The sequence below is a fragment of the Dendropsophus ebraccatus genome, chromosome 2 (assembly GCF_027789765.1).
Source record: "Dendropsophus ebraccatus isolate aDenEbr1 chromosome 2, aDenEbr1.pat, whole genome shotgun sequence".
Taxonomy (NCBI): Eukaryota; Metazoa; Chordata; class Amphibia; order Anura; family Hylidae; genus Dendropsophus; species Dendropsophus ebraccatus.
This window is the reverse complement of record NC_091455.1, coordinates 64,266,108-64,292,643: the sequence shown is the minus strand read 5'-3', so window position 1 is coordinate 64,292,643 and position 26,536 is coordinate 64,266,108. Positions and strand designations below refer to the sequence as shown.

Here is a 26,536-nt window from a genome sequence, read left to right as displayed (position 1 = left end):
GCACACTGGACCGGCTGCAGCGGCAGATGGGAAGTGCTGGGCTCTGCCGAGGAGGCTCCCCCCACCCAGGTGGCAGCATCACAAAGCACACAGGACCGGAGACAACAGAGGAGCAGAGTGGGGAGCGGGAGGCAGCATCACACAGCACACAGGACCGGAGGTGGACAGGGGAGCAGAGCTGAGAGCAGAAGGCAGAAGGAGAAGGAGAAGGCAGAAGGAGCCTGTCCGCCTCTGGTCCTGTGTGCTGTGTGATTATACACAGCACACAGGACCGGAGGCGGACAGGGGAGCAGAGCGGGGAGCAGGAGGCAGCATCACACAGCACACGGGACCGGAGGCGGAAAGAGGAGCAGAGCCGGGAGCAGGAGGCAGCATCACACAGTACACAGGACCAGAGGCGGACAGGGGAGCAGGAGGCAGCATCACACAGCACACGGGACAGGAGGCGGACAGGTGACCAGGAGGCAGCATCACACAGCACACGGGACAGGATGCGGACAGGGGAGCAGAGCCGGGAGCAGGAGGCAGCATCACACAGCACACAGGACCAGAGGCGGACAGGGGAGCAGGAGGCAGCATCACACAGAACACGGGACAGGAGGCAGAAAGGGGAGCAGAAGGCAGCATCACACAGCACACGGGACAGGAGGCGGACAGGTGACCAGGAGGCAGCATCACACAGCACACGGGACCGGAGGAGGAGAGAGGAACAGAGGGGGTAGCAGGAGGCAGCATCAGCAGCATCACACAGCACACGGGACCGGAGGTGGACAGGGGAGCAGGAGGCAGCATCAGCAGCATCACACAGCACATGGGACCGGACGGATGGGGCGAGGCGGACAGGGGAGCAGGAGGCAGCATCACATAGCACACGGGACTGGATGAGGACAGAGGAGTAGAGCGGGGAGCAGGAGGCAGCATCAGCAGCATCACACAGCACAAGGGACCGGAGAGACGGGACGAGGTGGACAGGGGATCAGAGCGGGGAGCAGGAGGTATGTTGCAGGGGAAATGATAGAATTCCATTCCATCATTTCCCTAAAAGGGGTCTATGATTTGATCCCTGAATCCCTGATTCTATCATTTCACTGCAACATATATACACTTTGATGGAGGTTATAGATGTTTACCCAGAAGAATTAAACAATAGTGGACATTTATCTTATTATCCTTCCACATGCTGCACTTCTGCCTAATCTTGCATAACCTTACAGCAGATTTCCCATTGCAGTCAATGGGGCTTGGATTGTAGGTGGATTTTGAGGGGGAGTCCACATTGTAATGCATGTGGAAACTCCCTCAAAGTACTTACAGTAAATGGGTTTACAGGAAAAAAAACATTGTATAGCCTATCCCCAGTATAGGCTAACAATAGTTAATGGGCAGAGTACTGCCTATTAACCTGTCAGCAGTTTGGTGCCCACACTACAGTTAGGGTGGTATTCCACGGGCCGATGCTAGATCGGCGCTCGTTTACTGGGCCTATTCCATGGCCCCGATTATCGTTAAACAAGGGCTGCAAGGACATTGTTACCAATGTCCTTGCAGCTCTTGCTTAACTAGTATACATACCTATTCATGGTGCAGGGCTCCTCTTCTCCCGGGTCCCGTGCACTCCTCCAGCTTTAGGGCGGCCTGTGTCAGCTGACAAGCCACTCAGCCAATCACCAGCCAGGACCGCCGCGGCCTGTGATTGGCTGAGCGGCCTTTTAGCTGATACAGGTCCTGACGATGGAGGAGCGCGCGAGACCCGGAAGAAGCAGGGGAAGAGGAGCCCTGCACCATGAATAGGTAATGTATATCATCAGTCACCAGCCGCGCACCCTTATTCCACGTAGCGGTACGCGGTCGGCGCCCGACAAATATAGGTCCGGACCTATATCAACGTTCAGCCAATGACAACGATCATCGGCTGATCGTTGTCTCTAGTCCACGGAGCGATAATCGGCCGATTTGGCCGATTTTCACTACGTGGAATGGGGCCCTTAGAACAGAGCCAGAAGCAGTTGACTTAATTCCCTGTTGAGGGATGGTGGCGGCACTTGTGTACTGCAGCCTTTGCTCCTACTGGAGTGAATAGAAGCTGAGGTTTAAGTACACTGCTACACAGCCTGCAGAGCCAACTGCTTCAGTTTATCCTGTGGCTTAAGGTTTAAAGGTCAAAGCCAATTTTCATTTTTGTGCTTTAGCATTTTCCACTTTAAGTTTAAAAGGCCAAAGCCCATTTTTTCACCTAGAGACCTATATGAGCCCTTTTTTTTCCCCCACTAGACACCAGAGAGACCGGGAGCACAGCATTTAAATGCAGCTGTCAGGGACCCACATTGGCTAATAGATCTGCTGCCTGGCTGCGCCATTCAAAGGTTTGTCATGGGGCGCTAAGAGGTTAATGTGAACACCCCCTTAAGGTACAGTAGTTACATCAACACCACAAGATCTTAATAATAATATTTCTTAAGATCTTAATAGTAATATTTCAGTAAAGAACGACCACTGATTGCAATGGAATCAGCGCCAGTTCTTTACTGCAGGGGCGGCATTGCATTGAAGTAAATGCAATGCTGCTCGCTGTGTTCACACACCGTCATTTTAATGGCCGTTCTTTAGAACGGACGATAAAATAATGTACATGCCTATTATTTCCGGACACTGTCCACTGAACAGCATCCAGAAATAATAGCTGTTCACGCAATGTAAAGTCAGCGTAAATTGATAATTGATTTGCAGGCACACCCGATGGCACACCTGTATCGGCTGCAGGAACGTCCTGAATGCAGCCCGGCGGCCAGCTATGCAACAAACGCTGTTAAACATTGTGTGAACATAGCCTAAGGGTCCATTTACACAGAAAGATTATCTGACAGATTATCTGCCAAAGATTTGAAGCCAAAGCCAGAAACAGACCATAAACAGAGATTAAGTCATAAGGGAAAGCTTGGGATTTCTCCTCTTTTCAAATCCATTCCTGGGTTTGGCTTCAAATCTTTGGCAGATAATCTGTAAGATAATCTTTCTGTGTAAATGGACCCTTATGCTACGTTTACACAAAATGATTATCGGGCGAATTTTCGCGATAACTAATTCGAACGATAGTCGTACGTGTTAACGCGGCGAACGATCGAAAAATCGTTCATTTTGATCTTTTAACATGTTCATAAATCGTCGTTCGCCGATCGCAAAAAAATCACAGATCGTTTCGTGTAAACAGTCGTCGCGCGATAGTCCGTCCGCCAATCGCCAGCCACCCGCCCCCCCGCTCGTAGCCCGGCCCCCCGCTCATCCGCAGCCCCCTGCGCCGGCTCGATCGCCACCCCCGCCGCCGCCAAGAGCATACGTTACCTGCTCCGCGTAGCAGGTCTTCGGACATCCCCGGCTCCTCTCTTCAGCGCACTGATTGGCTGAAGAGATGAGCCGGGAATTTCAAATGGCTCCTCTTCAGCCAATCAGTGCTCCTCTTCAGCACTGATTGGCTGAAGGGGAGCCATTTGAAATTCCTGGCTCATCTCTTCAGCCAATCAATGTAAGGCAGCACTGATTGGCTGAAGGGGAGCCGTTTGAAATTCCCGGCTCCCCTCTTCAGCCAATCAGTGCTGTCGTGCATTGATTGGCTGAAGAGGGGAGCTGGGAATTTCAAACGGCTCCCCTTCAGCCAATCAGTGCTGAAGAGGATCGCTGGTTGGATGAAGAGGAGCCGTTTGAAATTCCCGGCTCATCTCTTCAGCCAATCAATGCGCTGAAGATGGGAGCCGGGGATGTCGGAAGACCTGCTGCGCGGAGCAGGAAACGTATGCTCTCGGCCGCGGCGGTGGGGGTGGGCGATCAGAACGGGGGGGGGGGCGATCGGAGCGGCCGGGGGGGCGATCGGAGTGGCGGGGGGCGATCGGAGCGGCGGTGGTGGCGATCGGGGCGGCGGCGGGGGGGGGGGCGATCGGAGCAGCTGGGGTGGCGATCGGGGTGGCGATCAGAGGGCGGCGCAGGGGGCTGCGGTTGAGCGGGGGGGGGCGGGCTGCGGGCGCACGATCGCAAAATGATTTTTCCGTACAATATCGCCTCGTGTAAACTTAGCATTAGGGTGCGTTTACACAGAAAGATTTATCTGACAGATTTTGGAAGCCAAAGCCAGGAATGGATATAAAAAGAGGATAGATCCCAGTCTTTCCTTTATGACCTTATCCCTATTTATAGTCTGCTCCTGGTTTTGGCTTCAAAGATCTGTCAGATAAATCTGTCTGTGTAAACGCACCATTAGGCATTTGTATGAATTTTGTATGAATTTTGTATGAATATGGCTTATATATAAAATTCAAGATAGATAGAATAACATAACAACATAATCAGACTTAGGCCGGTTTCACACGTAGTAACAGTGCGGCCGTAAAAATTTCTGTCCCGTACATCTCCGGGTGGTCTGGCGGCTGTATTTGAAAAGCACTTACGGTCTTATCGTAAGAGTCCGGCCGTAGTGTCATGATGTTTCTTGGCTTGTTTGGCCCCGCTCGAAAGCATGTATTTTATTCATGAATCTGCCCCCGGGCCAAATAAGCACACCCACATCCCTATAAAATCTCCGCCCACTCGCGAAGTACGCCCATATGCTTGTATTGTTTTGAAGCAAACTAAACAATCGCCAAAGATGTGTGATGCCGCTAATAATGCGCCCTATGGTCCAGCACGGCGTATGAGGCTGCGCCGCAAGCACCAGCTCGTGGTGCTTTCTATCCTGTGGAAGATGCGTAATTATTACCTGGGTTTGTGTGTAAGTATAATAATTTTTTTTTTTTTTTTTTTTTTTTTGTCAAGCTTTATGTACCTTTTTTCGAACTAGCCTTACAAACTGTTTCGGTTTATAATCCGTAAACCATTGATTTAAATGTATTGTTTATGCAAGCTCCCTTAAGTACTGTTGACACAAGGTCCTTAAATGCAACAGTGTAATAATTTTGTGACTAATTGAGATGTCTTCAAAATTATTAATGTAATTTTTTAACAAATTCTTCTCAGAGGCAAAAAGACGCAGAGCAGCGCCGTCTGCAGGAGGTGGGACGGCGATATTGGGTCCACCCCATCAATCTGCGGAGGGAGACACGGGGCCACATTGGTTGCCTGTATGATGATTTGCGACGGTATGTCGATTTTAATAGATCAAACTTGGCTAATCTTTGAATGTAATATGCAAATGTAAAGGTTACTGTCCCCAAATGTGTAGGCCAAAGTCCATTATGTTATATTTTTGTTTTGGTTTATCCTTACAACGTTTGATGTTAATTTCAACATTTGTAAACCGTATGACATCTTCCTATGATGTGTGTTTCTGTGTAATATTTGTGATCAATATTTTTCTTCATTTGTTGCAGACATCCTGACAAGTTCCAGGACTTCGTCAGGCTGCCTATGGAGGCGTTTGACAATTTACTTGCCATTTTGAGCCCACATCTCCAGAGACAGGACACCTACATGCGGAAATCCATCCCTCCTGTGGCCCGTCTGCTCATAACGTTAAGGTGAAGAGGCTTTCTTTGAATTAAAACTATTTGTTCATGTATTTGTAGTTAAATCTAATATAGTGTTAAAATATGTAATAATGTAATATTTAGCTGAATGTGAAATCGAATACTAAAAATAATTTATGTTTTTTTTTTTTTTTTTAAGATTCTTGGCGACAGGGGAGAGTTATGCATCGTTGCACCTCCAATTCCGGGTTGGTACGTCGACCATCTCAGGAATTGTGAGGTGCACGTGCGGCGTGATCTGGGAGCATTTGCAGCCCATCGTGATGCCCAGTCCGACCAGGGAGATTTGGTTGCAGTCAGCAGCAGGCTTTCAGTCTGTGGCCAATTTCCCCAACTGTATAGGGGCGGTTGATGGCAAGCACATACGTGTGCGTCAACCACCGCGATCAGGATCACAGTATTTCAATTATAAGAAATTTTTTTCTGTGGTCCTGATCGCGGTTGTTGATTCCACGTATCGTTTCCTTGCCATCGACGTCGGCTCCTATGGCAGTACTGGGGACTCCCGGGCGCTACTGAGATCAGAGTTTGGGAGGCGAATTCTGTTAGATCACGTGACTCTACCTCCTCCCACTCCTCTTCCGGGTACCACGCATCCCGCTCCATTCGTCATGGTAGGGGATCAAGCCTTCCCTTTACTGAACAACCTGCTGCGCCCTTACCCACGGAGAGGGCTGGATGAACGGGGGAGAGTATTTAACCGGAGGCTGAGCCGGGCACGTAACTTTGTGGAGTGCGCCTTCGGAATCATGACTAGTCAGTGGAGAGTGTTTACCACTGCCCTGCAGTTGAACTTGGGCACAGTTGACATGGTCATTAAAGCTGCCTGTGTTCTCCACAACTACCTTCGGGACTATGCTCCCACCCCGGAGGTGAACGTGGAAACACTGCCAGCTTTTAGTGCCCCTGTCAACTATGGTCAAGGGAGACAACTCAACCGCGGGATAGTGGTCAGGAACCTCTTTGCTGACTACTTCATGACTCCTGAAGGCGCCGTGCCCGTGCCCCTTTCACAGCCTCCGTTATGAGCCACGGCCACAGGACTGATGTTTTTCCGCATGTATGTCACCTGTCTCTGGTATTTTTTTTTTTTTTATTAAATTTTGTTTTATTTGAGCCAGATGTATTGGTTTATATTTAATTTGCCTTATCTTTTTAATAAAACCAAAAATATATTTTGTTATTACACTAAACAAAGTGTCTGCCTTTTCAATGTATGTAAACCATGTTGTGTGTTCACACATAGTAGTGTTCGAAAATACACATAACCTCACTACATATACTACTGGCCAGTAATTATCGAGCATGGTCACATCCTGCTAATGTTAATTGTATAGTCCTTTGAACCTAGTGTGCTGAAACATTGATGTGATCAAAACATGTGCATTTCCTATGGAGTGACCAGCAGGGTGCGCACTATATGTCGAACTTTCTAGTGTGGGATATGTAACAGGATCTGATATCTTCTAGTGCCACAGTCCATCTCACTTCTTAACAATCACTATTAACACACCACATATCCCTCCACACATCACCCAGGTGCGCCAGCTTGATGTGGTCTACTTAGGTTGCGGTTCCCAAAAAATCTTTATCCTCACATTTTTTAAAGTAAAACACAGAAGAGTGTATTAAAAGCTGAGAAATGTCGCTCTTTACTTTATCACCTGTTCCTTTTCTACAGTCATCTCCTGGATTTCTTATCAAAAATCCATCACATCAATCTGCCTGTGTAAACGCTACATTATGTCGTTTATTGTGTCTACGTTGATATATCCTCCACTTTGTACATAATGACCACATGCTAAATGTCCTGCAGGAGGCGATTTCTACTCCCATCGGACATCCAGCTCTATGTGGAAATGATAGTGTCATGATAATAAACATTAATGTCCCAAAATATGTTAGTGATCATCACAAGCCTCTCCTGCTCTGCCCACTTCCTGCCTTGCCCACAGATGTCAGCATAGAGCAGGCTCAGACCGGAAAAACAAGTAATCGCAGCATTCACTACATCTTCGCTAGTGGCTTCACAATACGTGTATTTCACTCAGTATAGCTAACAAAAACAGGAGTGGATTCAAAACACCCAAAGGATCTCTTGACACAATGTTGTAATGTTGTGGATGTGCGCCATTAAAACACTAAATAAGGACATTTCCAAATAACATCCCTTCTTAAGAAAAACAGTGCAATATTTCACTTTAAATGGCGCACATCCACTCTATTTCAACATTGTGTGAACAGAGACTTTGTGTTTTTAATCCACTACTGGTTTTGTTAACAATACTGACCAAAATATCCGGACTCAAATACACGTATTGTGAACCTACTACGAACATGTAGTGAATGTTGCGATTCATTGTTTTTCATGTATGACAGTGCTCTCTGCTGACATCTGTGGCCAAGGCAGGAAGTGGGCAGAGCAGGAGAGTGTTGGCCTGATAAATGAAATACTTAACTACATTAATATTTACTATCATGACACATAAATTTTAACACATACAGCAATGTCTCAGATATGATTAGAAATATCCTCCTGAAGGACATCCAGCATGTGTTAATTTTATACTAACGTAAAGCAGACAAGTAAATTTACTAACACACAATAGCAACATTCAATACATCTTTCTATGCAAAAAAAGGCCAATAAGTGTTTTTAAGCGTATTTCGTAGTTCCTTAGTGCCAGTCAATAATCATTTTGGTTTTTAACCCTTAAACACTAAAACATAACCAAGTCAAAAATAATAATTCTGGAAACAACAAGATATGTCGAAATGGCTTTATTACATGTCTAAAAAAATTCACATCCACATGATAGTGTGTGTGGGTGGATGTGGGCGAGGGTGTGTGGAGACTACTTTGGACCATGTTGACAGAAGTTAGAATAGTGTGCAGAGGCAATAGTCTGGCCAATATGTGAAGGCCACAGCCAGCCTGACTGTATTCTGGCAAAACAAAACTAAAAGGGACATCCCAATCCCCCCAAGCTGTTATTGTCATCCCTAGCTAATGTGATGGCCGACCTTGGAAACAGTGTGTTATTGATGTGGTCCTGGTGCGCACAAATTTTAGCCAAATATTAATGCTAGTAAGCCGCGGTTGGCACAAAGGCCCTACAGTGTAGCAGACAAGGGGTGGTGTTGGTGTAGCTGAGGAGAGGGAGTGCGGAACAAACACAAATGTTGGTGGACGGTCAAGGCACATGTCACTCTCTCTCGGCAGGCTCCACAGGACCCTCTTGGCATCTTGGTGGTGGAGTCCTGGCCAACCCCTGTGCCAGATTAGGTTCTTCATTCTCTTCATCCGATGAGGCCTCTGCTGGTTGCTGAACTACTTGTGGTCTGAGGAGAAAACAACACTGGTCACTATCTAAGATGGCACTTTTGTTTAAGGACATATTTAGCCATATAACTAAAATGGAGGCATCCAATGCAGGATTACACTCTGCCTGCTTTCACACTATTTTCTATGTACGAGGTGGCACACTAGAACTTTTTACACAATATTCACACACTGTTGACCCAAAATGTGGGTCTTCACAAGGCCACCCCAGTGGAACATTATTTTACTCTATGGACACATTGCGTCCATTGTTTAAACATTATGAATACAGTCCACGCTATTGGCATAACTGCCATTTTATGTTCTGGATTAGATCCTGGAGGGATCAAAAGCTGTTCCCAAAGCGTTTAGCCCAGGCTGCATTTGTTAGTTTTCTTGTGTCCAGCAGGGGGCGCCTCATCTTACCGAAATAGAGATTACTCTAAAGTGTTCACTAAATATACTGCTCCCCCTGCTGGAGCCTCAAAGTATATAATCTATATAAATATAACACATGTCTATGTCTGCACACATAAGACACTGAGCTACTTCCGTCATCATCTGATCCTACCATGGACACATGCAATTAACACACACACTTACCTGCGGCGTCTGGTGGAATTCAAAATGAAACGCAGCATTGGGGCAAAACGCAAAGCGGCCAGTTCTTCTTGGGAGGCCCCACGCCTGATCAGCTGCCGTCGCTGCCTGATGAATCTGTCCCTCACACTGGACCACCTGGTCTCCACATAGTTAGCTTAAACCAAAAGCATCCACACATTAGGAATATATCAGCGTCAGGTGACCATAACACTCGAGTTTATGGTTTGCCACAGTGGCTAAACAACTTACCAATTCTCCATTGCTGTAATCTAGTATGCTGGTCCCAATCTGGGTATACAATCCGGGCAACCTCCCTCCATGCGGCACTCCGCGTTAGCCGGCTTCTGTACCCAGCCGCAGGCCCGTCCCATAGCAGTGGGCGAGCATGGACCTGAAAATAACATAAAATCACAGTAACGTCTTAGAAATTATTAGTCAATAAGGTCATAGCTCCTACACCCATTTCACATGCTACACGCCATGTTTGATTGTAAATAGTACCTCACTTATGTGGGTGGGGTCTCCAGCTTCACCTGCAGCTAACTCCCTCCCTCCATGATGTTTGCTGGCGGACATATCATATACACAGTACACTACTACTCACATCATGTCCTCATAGTATTTGTTGAAAATATATGTGCTTACTACTAGGGAATGGAAGGCCACAATCCGGCGCGGGGGTCTGGGATCGGATAGCGACACGGGGGGTACACGCCTCCTCTCTGTAGTATCGCCACCTCAGCACTGTGCGTAGCGGGGGTGTGGGTGGGGGTAACAATTGTGTGTCGTGTGCTCGGCTAATTGCTATGTGACACCATGTAACGCTGCTCAGCTTACCCATTTGTGTCCGGCCTTGTCACGTCGTAAGCCGCTGCACTACAAGTGCCATAATGGGCGCACACGCCTCTTTGAACGTGGCTGCTGCGTATTGTGTGTGCTTCCGACGTTACAACGCCTGACAAAGTACACAGCAGAGCAGCGCTAAAAGGCAAAATACTCATTAGCCGAGCAGTGAACATAATTAGCACAGCACACCAAACACTCCGGCTAAACAACCACCCCGCTACGCACACTGATGACGTGCATGTACTACAGAGAGGGGGCGTGTCCACGCTGTGTCGCTAGCCTATAGCATCATCAGCCGGCGCCAGATCTTGTGCGTGATTTGCGTACTATTAAAGCGACCTCCTTATGATGACACTATCAGAACATTATATGGGAGGATTTCTCCTATGTATGTGCCGCCAACAACCATCATGGAGGGAGGAGGGAGGAGGGAGGAGGGAGGAGGGAGGAGGGAGGAGGGAGAGAGTTCGCTGCACGGCCATCTCGCTAAAAGCAAACCTAAGTCACGCCCTGGTTGCCCACCAACATGTGCTATTACAAGGACAATTCTTCGACTAGGCATTACTTACAAATCTCGCCTAAAATATGATGTGTGGTACATGGTCCGAAAGAGCTAACACCTTCACAGATTTGGAGGAGACACATACATATGAAAAGACAAATGCAGTCATTGCTCGATTTCAAGCGCCCCCTGATGGCAAACACATAGGAATTACACACAATCGTACTTACATCAACTACTCGGAGCGATGTATCGTGCCACTAAATGACTATGGACAATCGTACACATAAAATAAATATTATCTTGCATCTAGTGATGATTACATAATCGATTTTTTTGCCCGAAATGAGTTCTCACTTAAACAGGATGCAATAACAGATGTGACTTTTGGACATCAAAAAACCCGCTATAAAAGGCAAGAATTCTAAATTACATGTATGTAAATGTGAGTCACACAACAAATGACAATCATACATTAAGTCACGGCCACACAACTATCTTCTCCGATGCCAAAGGAGGATCGAAATGTGTCTATCGACGATCTTATCTATGTCAAAACAACTCCCAACACCTCCATAAAATACTTACTTCACTGATCAGCTGTGCGACGTCTATAACAGACCGATCAAGATCCATCTCTGGTTGCATTGATCACTCAGGCTTTGTTGTCCAAAAAAATGCTTCTTCCAGCGACGGGTTTAGAAGTGCAGATCTTACAATGCAGACACATCCTAAATAACCTTGGCTTCTACACATAGGAACTCAAAATGATACATTTGTTATCTCCATCCAGTCACCGACACGGCCTAGGTGAAGCCTGGGCACAAGCAGTTGTTACATTCATCCCTGTATTTTGTGTTATATTTAAAAATATACAAGGACAATTACAAACTAAGACCGTGAGAAATGTGTGGAAAACAATCTTTCTCTCATGGCTAAGCTTCAAATAAATAATTACTTTCTTCGATCATCCTATGTCAAGGGCAAATGCCAATCCTGCTCTCATCACACAGGTGCAACTAGCCACAGTGCAGGGTGGCACTCAGATACATGCACTAACAATGCTATATAACATTTGGCCACTTCTCCAAGAAATGGACCACAAACACAGCATTCCTTTCCCTTCCGGGCCAAAAGGCACCTGCAAAGGTCCAGGACACATGTCCACTCTCTGACAAGGCCGAGAGCACACCTGTACCAACGATACCTCATACCCAGCCCTCAGGCCAGGCACTCACTGGTCGTCAGTTAACTGCAAACTAAGGTGTAATCTCCAGAAGGAGAAAACTGGTGCGCAGCCACGAAATGACCACAGAACAGGTTTGTTATTCCTAGATTCATTCCTTACACCCCTTGGTTTGCACCATGTCGTAGCTGCTTGCCGCTTGGGCCCCACGATTTATGTGATCCGTTCTATATTGAAGCTACCGAACCGATGGATCAGCCTAGCCACTATGTCCATATGTGAGCGAACACACTCATTTACATATGCAAATAACCAGCCCTTGGCGGCAAAGCCCACTGTTGACTAGTAATCTACGTTAGTTTTCAGTTTGGTTACTGACAGGGTTAAGAAATTGTGATTTACCATATGAAATAGAGGCTTTGTATTCAGACTGATAAAGTGTTGCCATCTGGATACATGGCTAATAGGCATGTCGCATTAATGCAAATGATTACGCTAAACAAAGTGAACAACCAGCTAAGCTTTTTCTGGGAGAGGTGAAAAAAATGAGAGATTATATAAATACACAAGGAATTGTATTCCAATACATTGTCAGACTTGCCAAGCAATATGATGTCACAACAGTAAAGTCAAAGTTAGATTAGGACAGAGGGGGAAGGGCGCATGAAGCTGCAGCTTACTGCAGACAGATCATTGCATTCTGCTACAGGCTCCCAAAGGCCGATCTCGTGGCCCAGTCTAGGAGCAGACTATCAGATATTCATCCAACACACACTGAGTCAATGATTAGCGTAGTGACACAACATGCTAATAAAAGCCTGAGACTTGTGGGAAATGTTACATATATATCGTCAACACATCCATCAACTGCACTATGTGCTAAGCAAAAACCAACACAACCATAAGAATCGACCCTTTTTTTTTTTTTGGAAAATTGAAAACATGTTAATATATCCTTGATGTATCCTTGGAAAGGCTTTAGGTCTCTCCATGTTCAAAATGGGGAGTTTATTATAGGATACAGTACATTGTGTAAGCGCGCGGTACTTTAGTAACCTTGAGGCAAAGGCCTACATTCCAACGGCCAATCGAGAGACAACAACGCAGATGTGTGTGGAAGAATGTCAACTATTCGACTTTCACACACACAATGTAGCATTGTTTGCTCCAGTCCAAATCTAGTTTTGATGTTATTGTTGATCATTAAAAGACTTCTAATGTGTAATTAAATATTCTATAGAAAATAATTTTACTGCAAACTCAGCATGTTCAGTATGAAATATCACATGAACCAGATTATTGTGTATAAATGTTACCAAAAAAGGATACATTTGACACATCAACCTTCTGTGCAAGATGCTGAGTCAAACATATACAACAAAAGTCATGAATGGATGTAAAAACAGGACACATCAGACACTTGCATTTAGGAACTCATCTATTTGGATGACAGTCCATTTTTGACCTTCTTGACGTAAAAAAAAATGTAGTGACATATTCTTTCTGCTAACAAGGTCCCCTACACACAAGAACCATTCGCCCTGGAGATAGCTAAAGGAAAGACATTATGATTTTAGTATTTTCTATAGATTTTTTTTAATGAGGATCTTAGCAAACTGTTTTTTTAAACAGAGTGTACCATGTCACCACGGTAAGGTGTCCTCAGGGACATGGACCCTACTCTACCCTAACACAAAATGACCTCTCTGGGCCTGAAAAAGGAGACCACTTGCCATAAACCAAAGCAAAACAAAAAAAAAAAAAAAAAAAAATATATAAATAGAAAGAAATTAAAATAATTAAAACAATAAATTATGATGTATTGCCTCATACATCACATAGTAGAAATCATAAACGTCGTGGGTAACGAGATGCCCGAGAGCGCCGTCCACGCCGTGGCTGGCGCCTAGGAACGGCCCTAGTACCCTCAGATGGAGGGGGCATGGCACCAGGTGGCTCTGGGGACAATGCTGGGGGGACAAGGGGGGAGAGAGGTGGGGGCACAGGTGGGGGCGCAGTGGTCTCGGGGAAAACAAATCCCTCCGGCGGGATATGTGGCCTCCGTGAGTGTAACCCATACACAGATTGTAGGAGGGCGCCCACATAGCAAGGGTCGGGGAAAGTATCGGGGTCAACCTGCTCGTGACACGACAGCAACAATTCTGTGACGATCCGCGCACTACGTGCCAGATTAGTAGGGAGATTCCGTAAACGGACTCCCAGATAGTAGCAGAAGAAATCATTCTGATCATCTCCTCCATCAAACCGCCTGACAAAGTTGATGACAGAATGATCCAACTCACTCAATGCTGAATGAGCTTCTTCTTGATCCCGACGCCTCCTGGTGGTGGTAGTAGTGGGCCTCGTGAGTGGCTGACGTGGCCGAGCTGCCAGGGGCACACCACTAGGACCTGCACCAGATGTTGATGGTGCTGCAGCCTCCTCCTCTTCGGCCATGGAAGTAGAGCCAGAAGGTCCTGGCATCTGCTCCGTGCCCTCAGAAAGAGTCGGACTGCCAGGCTCCTGTGATGGCGGTGGCGTCGCACTCTCCCCCTCCTGCTGTGATGCTGCAACATCAGAACCACCAGCATCCTGTCCTCCCGGTGGGTCTGAGAAATTGCCACTGGTTCTGTGGAGAGACAGAAAGGTTAGCTAATATGGACACATTCATAAAGGTACTTCATATATCGAATGGTTTACTTTTGATAACATACACTATGTAGAAAAGTGTGCTTTGTTAACACGAATACATGATGTAGTACTATGAGCATCCTATGTTAGGACATACTAATATTTTTATTAACTCATTCACATTAGTGTTTTCCCAAAAATAAAAAAAAAAATTATTGTCGAAAAATGTTCCCCTTTCTGAGTGTGGAAACAATGCTCTCATCTTCATGGCATGTTGTGGGCATGGAAGCATTCTGGTCACAACACAACAACCAGTGTTTTTTAATGTCGCACAGCAGGGAGAGGGGCCTGAGTTAGTCATGTGACCAGATACACAAGCGTCCAGTAAGAGGCCTGTGTACCTGTCATAGATCCCCGCAGGCCACACTGAGACAGTGACAGAGCAGCAGGCCGCCCAGCATTGAGTATAAAGGAAGTGAATAGTGTGGGCCGGAGAACAGCTCTCGGACTGCTTAGTACTGTAGGACACAAAATATAAAACATTATCCGCTGCATGGAAACAGCCATTTCATTCACCATGCTTACTGGCTCTGCCACATACAGCACACGCTAAACAACTGAGGGAGTGACCGGGATCTGCAAAAATCCGGAGATGTTGGTCTAGCGCCATGACAGAAAGTAACATCTTTTATAGAAATGACAGGATGTTGAAGCACGAGTCAGAGTGGTGTGTAAGCATTTGGTTGAGTGTGAGCAAAGGGGACTATTGTGATTGGTCAGGATAGATTAACCCTCTATGGACAGTCACATACACCAGCATGAAGGCTAACAAACATGACACAACTAGGGCCTTATAAAGAATGCCAATAGTGTATGTTGTCCAATGATCTGGATACATTAAAGATAATTGTCTGGCCATTCATATAAAACATATACATAAAGAGGAATATTTGTGAAATAGGATGATATTATCTGCTAGTGAGTATGGACCAGGTTCAGCTGAACAACCAAAGGCAGAATTTAAAGTCATTACTCCCATATAACATTTTATCTCATGTATTACATATTGTACACTATATGATACTATATACATTCTGTAATAATAAAAAGATGCTTACAGCCGTTGACTGCGGCTCGGGAGAAAATCCAACAGGGGCGCATAGCGCATGGAGGTCGGCTCCCCACCCCTCTCCTCCGTGCGTATCGCCCGTTGGTACTGGTCCCGGACACTAGACCAGCGTGTCTCCACTGCTCGTACTGACAAAAGGAAATATTTATTAGAAATAGATAGATTATAATAATTGATAGATATTTCGATGGCTTGGTAGAAATATCGGACATTGTTCTCACGATTTTATGTCATACATTATTTGACAACACGACATACCCATCCGCAGCTGCTCGCTGTCCGTCACATCGCCCCACTGTGGGACTACCAGAGCCGCTATACTCTCCCACGTCTCGCGACGCAGGACACGGTCGTGGTAGCCACGCACAGTCAAGTCCCACAAATGGGGACGGGACCGCACCTGAAAAATTATATATAAACACATAAATCACTAGACATCTCCATCTGACTTCACCTCTCTGTGTGTCTACATCGATTAGAATAAGAACATGTTTTACATAATGACATTACATAGAGTGGTGTTGCGCTTCCAACACACCACCTGTGTAATCTAAGGAACACAGCCTAATAACCACTGAGCCAAGACTCACTAAACCAAGGAATGCCAGAACTCTTTGAACACACTTCTGAAAACATACCAAGATTGGTGTCTAATGATTAAATTTAGGAAAGGCTTTGTATCTTAACTAGCACTAATTAGTAGGCCACAAGACCAGCTCAATGGCAGCTTTGCATTCACACCTGATGAAAAAGAAAATCCACATTGTTTCGAAAATACATGAACACATGTGCAAACGAGTGAAGCTAACTATTTCACTGCTGCGGTGTTTGTTCTGGTGTGTGTGTGGTGTTTTGTTATCTTAGTGTGTGGAGAAAACCTGTCACAACGACTATGGTTAGAGATCTCGACATTTTGTTATAACTATGGTCAACATTTATGTATTAAACAGTCGCTGATATATAGTTAAAAATATATATATTGATAATTAAATACATGTAAGGTTAGGTATTGCATTAGGTCGAACATTCTAGGAGGGGCACACAATAACATGAAAGTACGTGCCAAATGCAGCTACATGAAAAACGCATCAAAAACGCAACCTTGGTCGACTCGATTTGGGAAAGATTCCACAAACATTACTTGACTATACTGTGTAGTGCGCACGCTTACTCAGATTCACATGCACTATATCACACAAAAAACGCATCAAAAACGCAACCTTGGTCGACTCGATTTGGGAAAGATTCCACAAACATTACTTGACTATACTGTGTAGTGCGCACGCTTACTCAGATTCACATGCACTATATCACACAAAAAACGCATCAAAAACGCAACCTTGGTCGACTCGATTTGGGAAAGATTCCACAAACATTACTTGACTATACTGTGTAGTGCGCACGCTTACTCAGATTCACATGCACTATATCACACAAAAAACGCATCAAAAACGCAATATACAGATTTTTGCAGAAAAAAGTTCGTCATTTTTACACATGTCACTGTTATTTAAAATATATATACATGGAAGAAATACAACAACCCGACACTCAATAGGGATACTAAATTCAACATATGTAAGTAGTTCTTTAATATGGGAACTGCACTCGAAATTAATACTATAGCAGATAAGGAAACACATGACGATACTTTGTGGTTTTTTTCTGGCCACATTCCCACGCCCGTGTCGCATGACTAAAACGCAGATATTTAATACCAATAACAGTCTTCACATTCATATGTGTGTTACATGTGGCTTAGGTGCGTTTTTGTTGGCCGAGACGACCATGTGCATTTCTAAGTCCAAGTAAAACATTTTAACACATCACATAAATATATAAACAGAGATATGTATTTTGGCTCGCATACATTACAGATTATTAGACCTATATTTAGATAGATATATAGATAGAGAGAGAGGGATAAATAGATACACAGAAAGAGACTACACATCCTATTTTCTAAGTCAAATCATTCGAGAAAGATTAGTCTAATTCTTCGATAAAACTTACCTCTGCGATCAGGCGTGGAACATCAATGTCCCGCTGCCAGGAACCACGTCGCCCACGACCAGCACCACCATGCTCCGCTCGCCGTGCCATCGCTCCAGATCGGGACACCTAAAAGGATGGTCACCTATTGAAGCCCATTCACTTGGGCCTTTTAAACTGAAGGGGCGTTACGCATTGATGAATTATTCTAATGAGAATCCCGATTGATCCGGCTGTAATCAGAGGTTCCGGCAGGCCCGAATGTTACTTCCTACGGTCGACTTGGACATTTTCGGGCCCGAAATAATGGTCTTGCTCATTTTTTACGGACCCGGATACAATCAGGGCCGAAACTCATACGGAGTGTGCACTGTGCAGCCGCATATCCTATACTTCCCAGCATACACACGAACCATCAAATATACCGCCGCACAATTACAGCCGCACATACAGCCGCACTTTTAATACGTGTGAATCGAGCCTAACTATGCAACATATAAATGTGAATCTTACTAAAGCAAAATTCAGTAGCTATTTTCCTTTTACTCTACAAGTATCATCGGTTTTATTCCTGTATTTCCTTGATTTATGTAGTTTATCATTCTGTGTATTGTGCCATTGATTTTTCCATTCTTACATAGCATAGTACTGTATATTGTTTTTCTGTGCAAAGATCCCAAATATGAAATGTATATCAGCTTAAAAGTCTTCAGGCAAAGCAGCTTAGTGTGCTATTTTCTGAGCCATCCAGCCTTTGATCAGATCCTTTCATTTGCTGTTTATTTTCTTCCATTATCGGAAATCTTTAAAGCTGCAGATTAACTTCTAACTATTGACAAAGTTTAATCTGTTTACACCATGGATGATGCATATGTAAATAAAAAAAAAAAGTTATAGTGAGTTCTATAGTAATTTCTCATTTTGATCTGAGTATAGCTCTTTTTATAACACACAGTTTCACTTCATATAGCAGTGTAAATATACTGTATGTTAAAGTTGGCATGATTACTTGGAAAGGTCATTAGAAAATTTAATATTTTTTTTATAATAAGTAATTTTTTGTCTGACATTGTGTAATATTTTTGCAGCTCATGGTTTATCCTTCCTGTGTAGACTTGGTCAGGTCAGCAGTGCCATCTCCTTATGATTAGAGTGTAAATATCTGTAATCCCTCTGTGACTCAATCTCTAGGACCAAATCTGCAGTGTATCCGCCATACTATTATGCACGTCTTAAAAGGAAGCTGCACATATGGACATATGTGTGTGATTCCACTCAATAGTTTAGGACTATAGATGGAATCTTGCACAGTCTATAATTGAGAGTGAACATAGAAGATTGTTGTTAGAAAAAGACCACCTCATCCATCTGGTTTGCCCTTGTATTTTTATTATTATCTTAGGATAGATATATGTTTATCTCAGGAAGCTATGTATAGTCTGGAAGAAAGAAGAAAAACCTTTAAATATATCAAAGGCCTAAATAAGGTTCAGGAGGAAATTGTTTTAATAAGAATCAACTTTACAAATAGGTAGAAGCAGCACTCACCAACTCGAGTAAAGCTATGCTTTATTTAAGAGAATCTAAGATGGTACATCAAGTAAGCTACAAAGGGAGTGTGTATTTGCTGTACCATCCTAGATTCTCTGAAATAAAGCATTGTTTTACCCAAGTTGGTGAGTACAAAAACACAGAAAAATGCAACAGCTCACCGCAATGGCAAGATGCAGACCCACTACAGACATGAAAATAGTTAAAAGCAGCCCTCCCAACTGCTAAAAAAAATTCCCACAAAAATAATGAGGCTTTTGGTTACCATTTGCAAACAGTGTAAACCACCCCACCACGATTATGTAGCCTCATGCTCGGGGCAGACCCTACACTGTACTATGGCCTCTCCATGGCGTACAAAACGCCTTTACTCTGGGCATGAGTAATGCCCTTCAAATGCATTCTGTGTTTTTGTGTTTACAATTTCGGCCATAGCAACACCGAAATGGTGTTCTAGGAGAGTTGACCAAATATGTTTTTGTTTTTTTTTGAGTTGGTGAGTGCCCCTTCTACCTATCTACTAAACTGTATGAAGTTGCCATGCCTAAACGGAGCACCACCAGGGTATTTGAGACCAACCATGCAGAGATGCCAGCAGCGATTTCTTCTTCATTTGATGATTTTAAAAAGAAGCTAAACACAACAACAAGGGGGCACAATCTGTGAAAGATCAGAAATAACATGAAAATATTTCTGGGATGCTTGGCACAAACTTCAAGCAGATGTGGTTGGGAACTCTACAGTATTTAATTTAAAGGGGGTTCTCCAGCATTAGAAAAACAGGTCCACTTTCTTAGAGACAGCACCACTCTTGTCTCCTGTTTGGTTGGGGTTTTGCTACTCAGTTCCATTGAAGTGAATGGAGCTTAATTGCCAGTGGCCATTATTTTGTTTTGTTTTTTAACGCTGGATAAAGCGGCATTAAGTCTTTCTCAAAATGTTTTATACTTCTTACTGTCTACCATTTTTGTAGCCTGTCTTTGGAGCTGTTCTCTTTTATCAATTTTTTTGTAGTTGAGGTCTCCAGAACTGGACACAGTATTCCAGATGTGGTCTCACTAGAGTTCTATGCAGCGAGATCACAATCTCAATCTTTAGCTTTCCCTACCTCCTGGTTGCACTGGTGACTCATTTTAACCCCTTTGTGCTGCAGCTAGTTTGGACCTTAATAACCAAACTAACTTTTCAAAATGTGACCTGCCTTACTTTATGCAGTTTTAGCTCTGTGATTCTTTAACGTATGCTAAAGATTTTGAGATTGTTTTTTGTGACATATTGTACTTTATGATACCATGAAAAATTGGAAAAACATAATTTTTATTACATTAAACTTTGGTTATTCAGCATGTAATAAAAATAACATAATTTATTCTCTGGGTCACTGTGATTGCGGCAATACTAAATAAGAATAGTGTTTGTTTGTTTGTTTTTTAACTAACACTACCTTTGACACTTAAATGTATAGGAATATTTTATTTTCAAGATAGTTTTAAGTGGCGCTAATAATGCTCTAGAAATGCTAGGTGTATCTTCCAGATCATCTTCATCACCTGCAAAGATAATCTTAATGGGTTAAGTAAACTCATCTTAATGCCATCAGGTTCACTTCCTTATTGTCACTTTATTTTAAACATTACTCAGTCCAATATCTTGGAGATAAAACGGTTATGTTAAGTCCACAAACATTAGTGGGTCCACATATGAGTAAAAAAATAAAATAAACAACTGAGAACCAAAGATGTAAAATGGGGTAAGCTTAAAGCAACTCACCAGAATGTAATATGTTTTGCAACAAGAATGCAGATCAAAGCAGATCTCCAGCCAAGGAAAGTAGTGATATGCTTTAAACTCAAATACTTGTAGAGAACCAAGAAATAGCTACAAAACTTATATAAATATATTTGGATCAGTCAAAGCAAACTTGTTCAGCAAAGGAAAGCTATTTACTGCCCTTGGCATATATTGAACATACCTAAAAAAAAAGAAAAACATACACAGGATTATCTCTAGGATAAATATGCACACAGAGAATAATTCATAAATGTTATAGAAAGAAGATTCTTAGATGAATACAAAGTAACAAATGCTTGTAGGAAGATAAGAAAACATTGTCAGCTCACACTTTATATAACACAAGTTATTTTATAAAGCAAATAAATAATCCTTCCCAAGTCTCTTCTAGAACCCTCTTCACTTTTTTACAGAATGAGTATTGTATGAAGAATTTACCCTGTACCACAGTTTCCCTGCAGGACTCTCCTATGGTGGGCTCCAATTTTCCCACATCACTCGCTCTGGCAACAAACACCTAAACTCCTCCTCTCCCTAAACTCACCCTCACCTCCTTTGAAGTGCACTCCATCCGTTTCTCCAACTCCAACCTTAAAGTGGCCTTCATTTACAAACCTCCAGGCTCCGCAACCACCTCACTTAACTACTGCACTACCTTTCTACAGAAATTCCTAACATCATCATGGGCGCATTTATCATCCCCAATGACACATCTCAAACAGATACCTCCAAATTCTTATCACTAACCTTCTCATTCAGCGTCTCTAGCACACCTTTCCACATCTCTGACCACAACCTTTTAGTATTCTTTTCTCTCTTATCTTGCACTTCCCCCATTCCAGAACCTTGCCCACCCTCACAGAAACCTTATGCTTAACAGACAAACATTCTCTGACTCCCTCCTGCCACTCTCCACCATACTGTATGTTCTTTGTCACAACCCTAGGTAACTGTTTCACATGTTCAACTCCCTACACAACCCCCCTGCCACCCCCCACATCTGCCATCTCTGGTGAGGACTTTGCCCCATTCTTCAAATGAAAAATTAATAACAGAGATAGTCTCACTTAGGGTCCTATTCCATGGGCCGAGGAGGGCCCGATCAACGATGTAAACGAGCGGCGATCTGCTAGATCGCCGCTCGTTTACTGGGCCTATTCCACGGCCCGATGATCGTTGAGCGAGGTCTGCAAGGACATCGTTACCGATGTCCTTGCAGCCCTTGCAGCAGCAGTAATACATTACCTGTCCAGGCTTCTCGCGCTGTCTTCATCCCCGGGTTGTGCGCTTTCTATCTTCTTAATGGCCGGTCAGCTGACAGGCCACACTCAGCCAATCACAAGCCGCGACGGTCCCGGCCTGTGATTGGCTGAGCGCTCCATCAGCTGACCGGCAATTCAGAAGATAGAGCGCGCGGGACCCTGGGATGAAGACAGCGCGGAGAAGCCTGGACAGGTAATGTATTACTGCTGCTGCTGTCAAATCGTCGGTCGCCCGCCGCGCACCACTATTCAACCGTAGCGATGCGCGGTGGGGGAACGATGATTTTAGGTCTGGCCCTAAATGAACGATCAGCCGATGACACGATCATCGGCTGATCGTTCTCTTTATTTCACCGAACGATTATCGTTACTGTGGAATAGGGCCCTTACAGTCCCCTTAGCTTCCCTCATACCTGTTCAGTGCTCCTCCCCTCTCCACCATCACTGAAGAATGCCTCTCCAAACTATTTTCCACATCACTCCTTACGACCTGTGAACTTTATCCATAACTTTGTCTCAGCATTTGTCCCAGCATTAACTCATCTTGTCAATCTATCACTAACTACTGGCATCTTTCCCTTTTTACATAAAGATACAACCATCACACCCATCCTTAAAAAGCTACCCTTTACAATGCCTCCTTGTCCAGCTACCACCCCATCTCACTTCTTAAAAATCATTGATCAACATGTCTACCCTGAACTGTCCTCCAACTTCACATACAACTCGTCAACCTACAATCTGGTTTCCGCCCCTGCCACTCCACAGGAACTGCCCCCACCAAAGCGGCTTTTAACCTGCTAACTGCCAAAATCTCATGCCAATACTCTGTGCTCCTTCTCCTTGACGTATACTCTGCCTTTGACAAAGTTGACCATTCCTTCCCCCTACAAACTCTTTCATTGCTTGGTGTCACCAGATCAGCCCTCCCCTGAATCTCTTCTAACCTCTCCACTTCTCACATATCCCACCCCCACACCACCTCTTCTCCTTGCCCCCTCACTGTTGGAATCCCCTAAGGCTAAATCCTAGGGCTTCTTCTGTTCTGTCACCTTTGATTCTACTCTTTTAAACTACACATTCAGACCCTGACCACCTCCTGCCACCTTCACCTCACATTTCTTGAATACATGCTTTTTTTTAAACTCTGACAAAACTGCTGGTACATGCTCTCATTATCTCCCACTTGGACTACTGCAACATCCTCCTCTCTGACCTTACATCTAACACCCTTGCTGCTCTCCAGTCTATCCTTAACTCTGCTTCACGACTAATCCACCTCTCTCCCCTGCTCTTCCTCTCCTCTTTGACAATCTCTTCTCTGGCTCTCCATTGCCCAACAAATTAATTTTAAATTGTTGACTAGAACACACAAGGTCATCCACAACTTCTGTATATCTCAGACTTTATTTTCTGCCACCATCCCTCACGCAACCTCTGATCTTCCAATGGCTTACTTTTGTCCTTCCACTTGGTCATAACTCACACAACTGCCTCCAAGATTTGGCCCAAGCCTCCCCCATACTTTGGAACTCTACCCCAACACATGCGGCTTTCATCCATCAAGGCCTTCAAAAGCAACCTGAAAACGCGCATCTTTAACCTAAGCTATAACTTAAAATAATTCTACATCACACTTTGACCGGCTGCCCTTTACCTTCTATATCCCTCCCCTTACCTTTTAGTTTGTAAGCCCTCATGGGCAGGGTCCTCTAACCCTTTGTACCAGTCTGCCATTTACCCTTTTCATGTAACTTGTTTTGATTTTGTAATGTTCTGTCACCCCCTATCACTTGTATAGCACTTTGGAACCAAGGGCACTTTAAAAATATATAATAATACAACAAAATGACATTTATATATAATAGATGACACTACTAATACTGATTCTTTTTGCATCACCTCTAATTACATAGAAACATAACGGATTGATGGCAGAAAAGACCACATAGTCCATCTAGTCAGCTTTTTTTAAAATTTTTTCATAGGATAGATATATGTTTATCCCATGCATGTTTAAATTAACCTAGTGTTGATTTTCCAATCACATCCACTGGACAAATTCTTATGTTAGTTTTAGGCCTAAAAGCCAAAACGAGTATTGCAAAATTCAAGGATTATTTTATAACATAGATAGACAGTAAAAGAAAATTAATGAGACACACTACAGCCAATCAATTGGCTTAGCAGTCACATTCATTTACACTTGTCCAGAAAACCTAGTGACTAAAGACCAAAGAATAACCTCCATGCAAAATTTACCTAATAGCAAAGATCGCACCACCAAAAAGAGACTATTCCCAACAGCATCTATAGCTTCATAACCAGACACCAACCCTGTTAAGAATATCATATGAATATGATTTGTTTATAAAAAGTCAGTACTAAAGACACTAAAAAAAAAAAAAAAAGATTCATTACTGCAGGGTAATATTGACAACTTTGGTACCCGCACCTTTTAAATAATTTCACAATAATTTACTTAATGGAGATAATTTATGGAAGAGGAACTTATCCAATGATGTATGTCCTGAAGGAAGTGCTGTTTCCTTTTCAGTCTGACACAGTGCTCTCTGCTGACATTTTTGTCCCAGACAGGAACTGTCCAGAGCAGGTAGGATTTCCTATGGGAATTTGCTACTGCTCTGGACAGACAGGTGTCAGCAGAGAGCACTGTGTCAGACTGAAAAGAAAACAACATTGTCTGCAAGACATACAGTAGCTGATAAGTATGGGAATACTTAAGATTTTTGAATAGAAGCAAATTACAAATTTAAGTTTCTGAAATCAGTTGATTTGAAAGCAAAAATTTTTTGCTGGAGCACCCCTCTAAGAGTTTCTGTTAACAGTATATTTAACTGTAGCAACCAGTGTCTGGCAGCTGCTGCCAAGGCAAATAAGATCGTGAGGTGCATCAAAATTGCATTAAATTTGAATACAAATTACTAGTCAGACTGAACACACAGTTGTTTCTCTATTCTTTCTTCACTCCATTGATGTGTTAGATAGCGCTTAGGTCATTTTACCATTTTAGATAAGGTGTTAACCTAACACATTATTTTTTTCGGGTTGTGAAGCTAGTTTTTGTAAATTAGTTTGTGAAGTAATCTTTACCATCTCAGTGAGAGTTTTTTTTTTAATGCAATTTATATAATTTTTGCGAGTCTTAGACTTCATGTAACTCTTACCTTACTGCTCATTGTTACATAGCAATTTTTCACAGCTGACATTTTTACACTTATTGGTCAATATGACTATAGTTCTTTCGTCACTTGAGATTCCTCAAAGGGTGTAAAATATACACTGGTGTAAACTTCCCGCAGCAACCAATCACATCTCCTCTTTCATTTACCAAAACTGAAAGCTGAGCTGTGATTGGTTGCTGTGGGCAGTTTACACTAGTGTATATTTTACACCCTTTGATAAATCTCCCCCTTAATGTCCAGAGGTTAAATAGCCTCTAAATGTGGTCTGAAATGTGCTAGTCAATTGGTGATTGATGGTAAAATTATTGGGTTTGAAGATTGTAAGACTCATTATAATTTGTTGGATTCACAAATGTTTTGGTATTTGCAATTACTGGATGCTTATAAGAATTTGGATGATGGGAGTAATTGGCATGTTGGTTCACACTCTTTCTTTGTTTATCTTCAAAATCTACCAAAGGGGAAGAAGGTGCTGTCCGGTATTTATCGCTATCTGGTACGGGAGAGATCTAATCCTTTTCTCTCAAAAATGAAGGAGAAGTGGGCTCTTAGGATTGGAAATATAACTAATGCTCAGTGGGAAGTCATGGGGAGAAATTTTAGAACTGTTACTTTCTGTACTTTCCATCAGCTGATTATCTTAAAAATTTTATATAGAGTCTATATGTTACCTCAGAAGCTTGCTAGGATTCAACTTAGGGAGGACTCTTCCTGTCCAAAATGTCAGCAAGAACAAGCTGATTTCTTTCATTTAATTTGGAGTTGCCTATCTGTTCAGGTTTTCTGGAGGAAAGTCATTGGGTATATGGTCAATACCTTGGGACTTGCGGTGGTAGATGAAATATTTCCCATATTAATGGGTGCACACACTTACGATGCACTGGACGGAAAGGTAATAAATAAGATGATGGCCCTTGCTATAGTCCTTATCTCCCATTATTGGATGGGGGACTCTTCGCCCTTCTTTCAAGAATGGGAGGTATTGGTAGAGAGAGTCTATAAATA

The 26,536-nt window shown here is 43.5% G+C and overlaps 2 long non-coding RNA genes across 2 annotated transcripts; one reads left to right on the top strand and one right to left on the bottom strand.

Annotated features, from left to right (window-relative positions):
- Window positions 1–5,008: 5,008 nt before the first annotated feature.
- LOC138784484 (uncharacterized) lies at window positions 5,009–5,811 on the top strand. The gene is made up of 3 exons (XR_011361856.1): window positions 5,009–5,123; window positions 5,355–5,501; window positions 5,650–5,811. It is a non-coding gene; the product is annotated as an uncharacterized lncRNA (long non-coding RNA).
- Window positions 5,812–8,294: 2,483 nt separating this feature from the next.
- On the bottom strand, window positions 8,295–10,108 carry LOC138784483 (uncharacterized). The gene is made up of 3 exons (XR_011361855.1): window positions 9,685–10,108; window positions 9,436–9,589; window positions 8,295–8,852 (listed from the first exon to the last, which is right to left on the bottom strand). It is a non-coding gene; the product is annotated as an uncharacterized lncRNA (long non-coding RNA).
- Window positions 10,109–26,536: the final 16,428 nt, after the last annotated feature.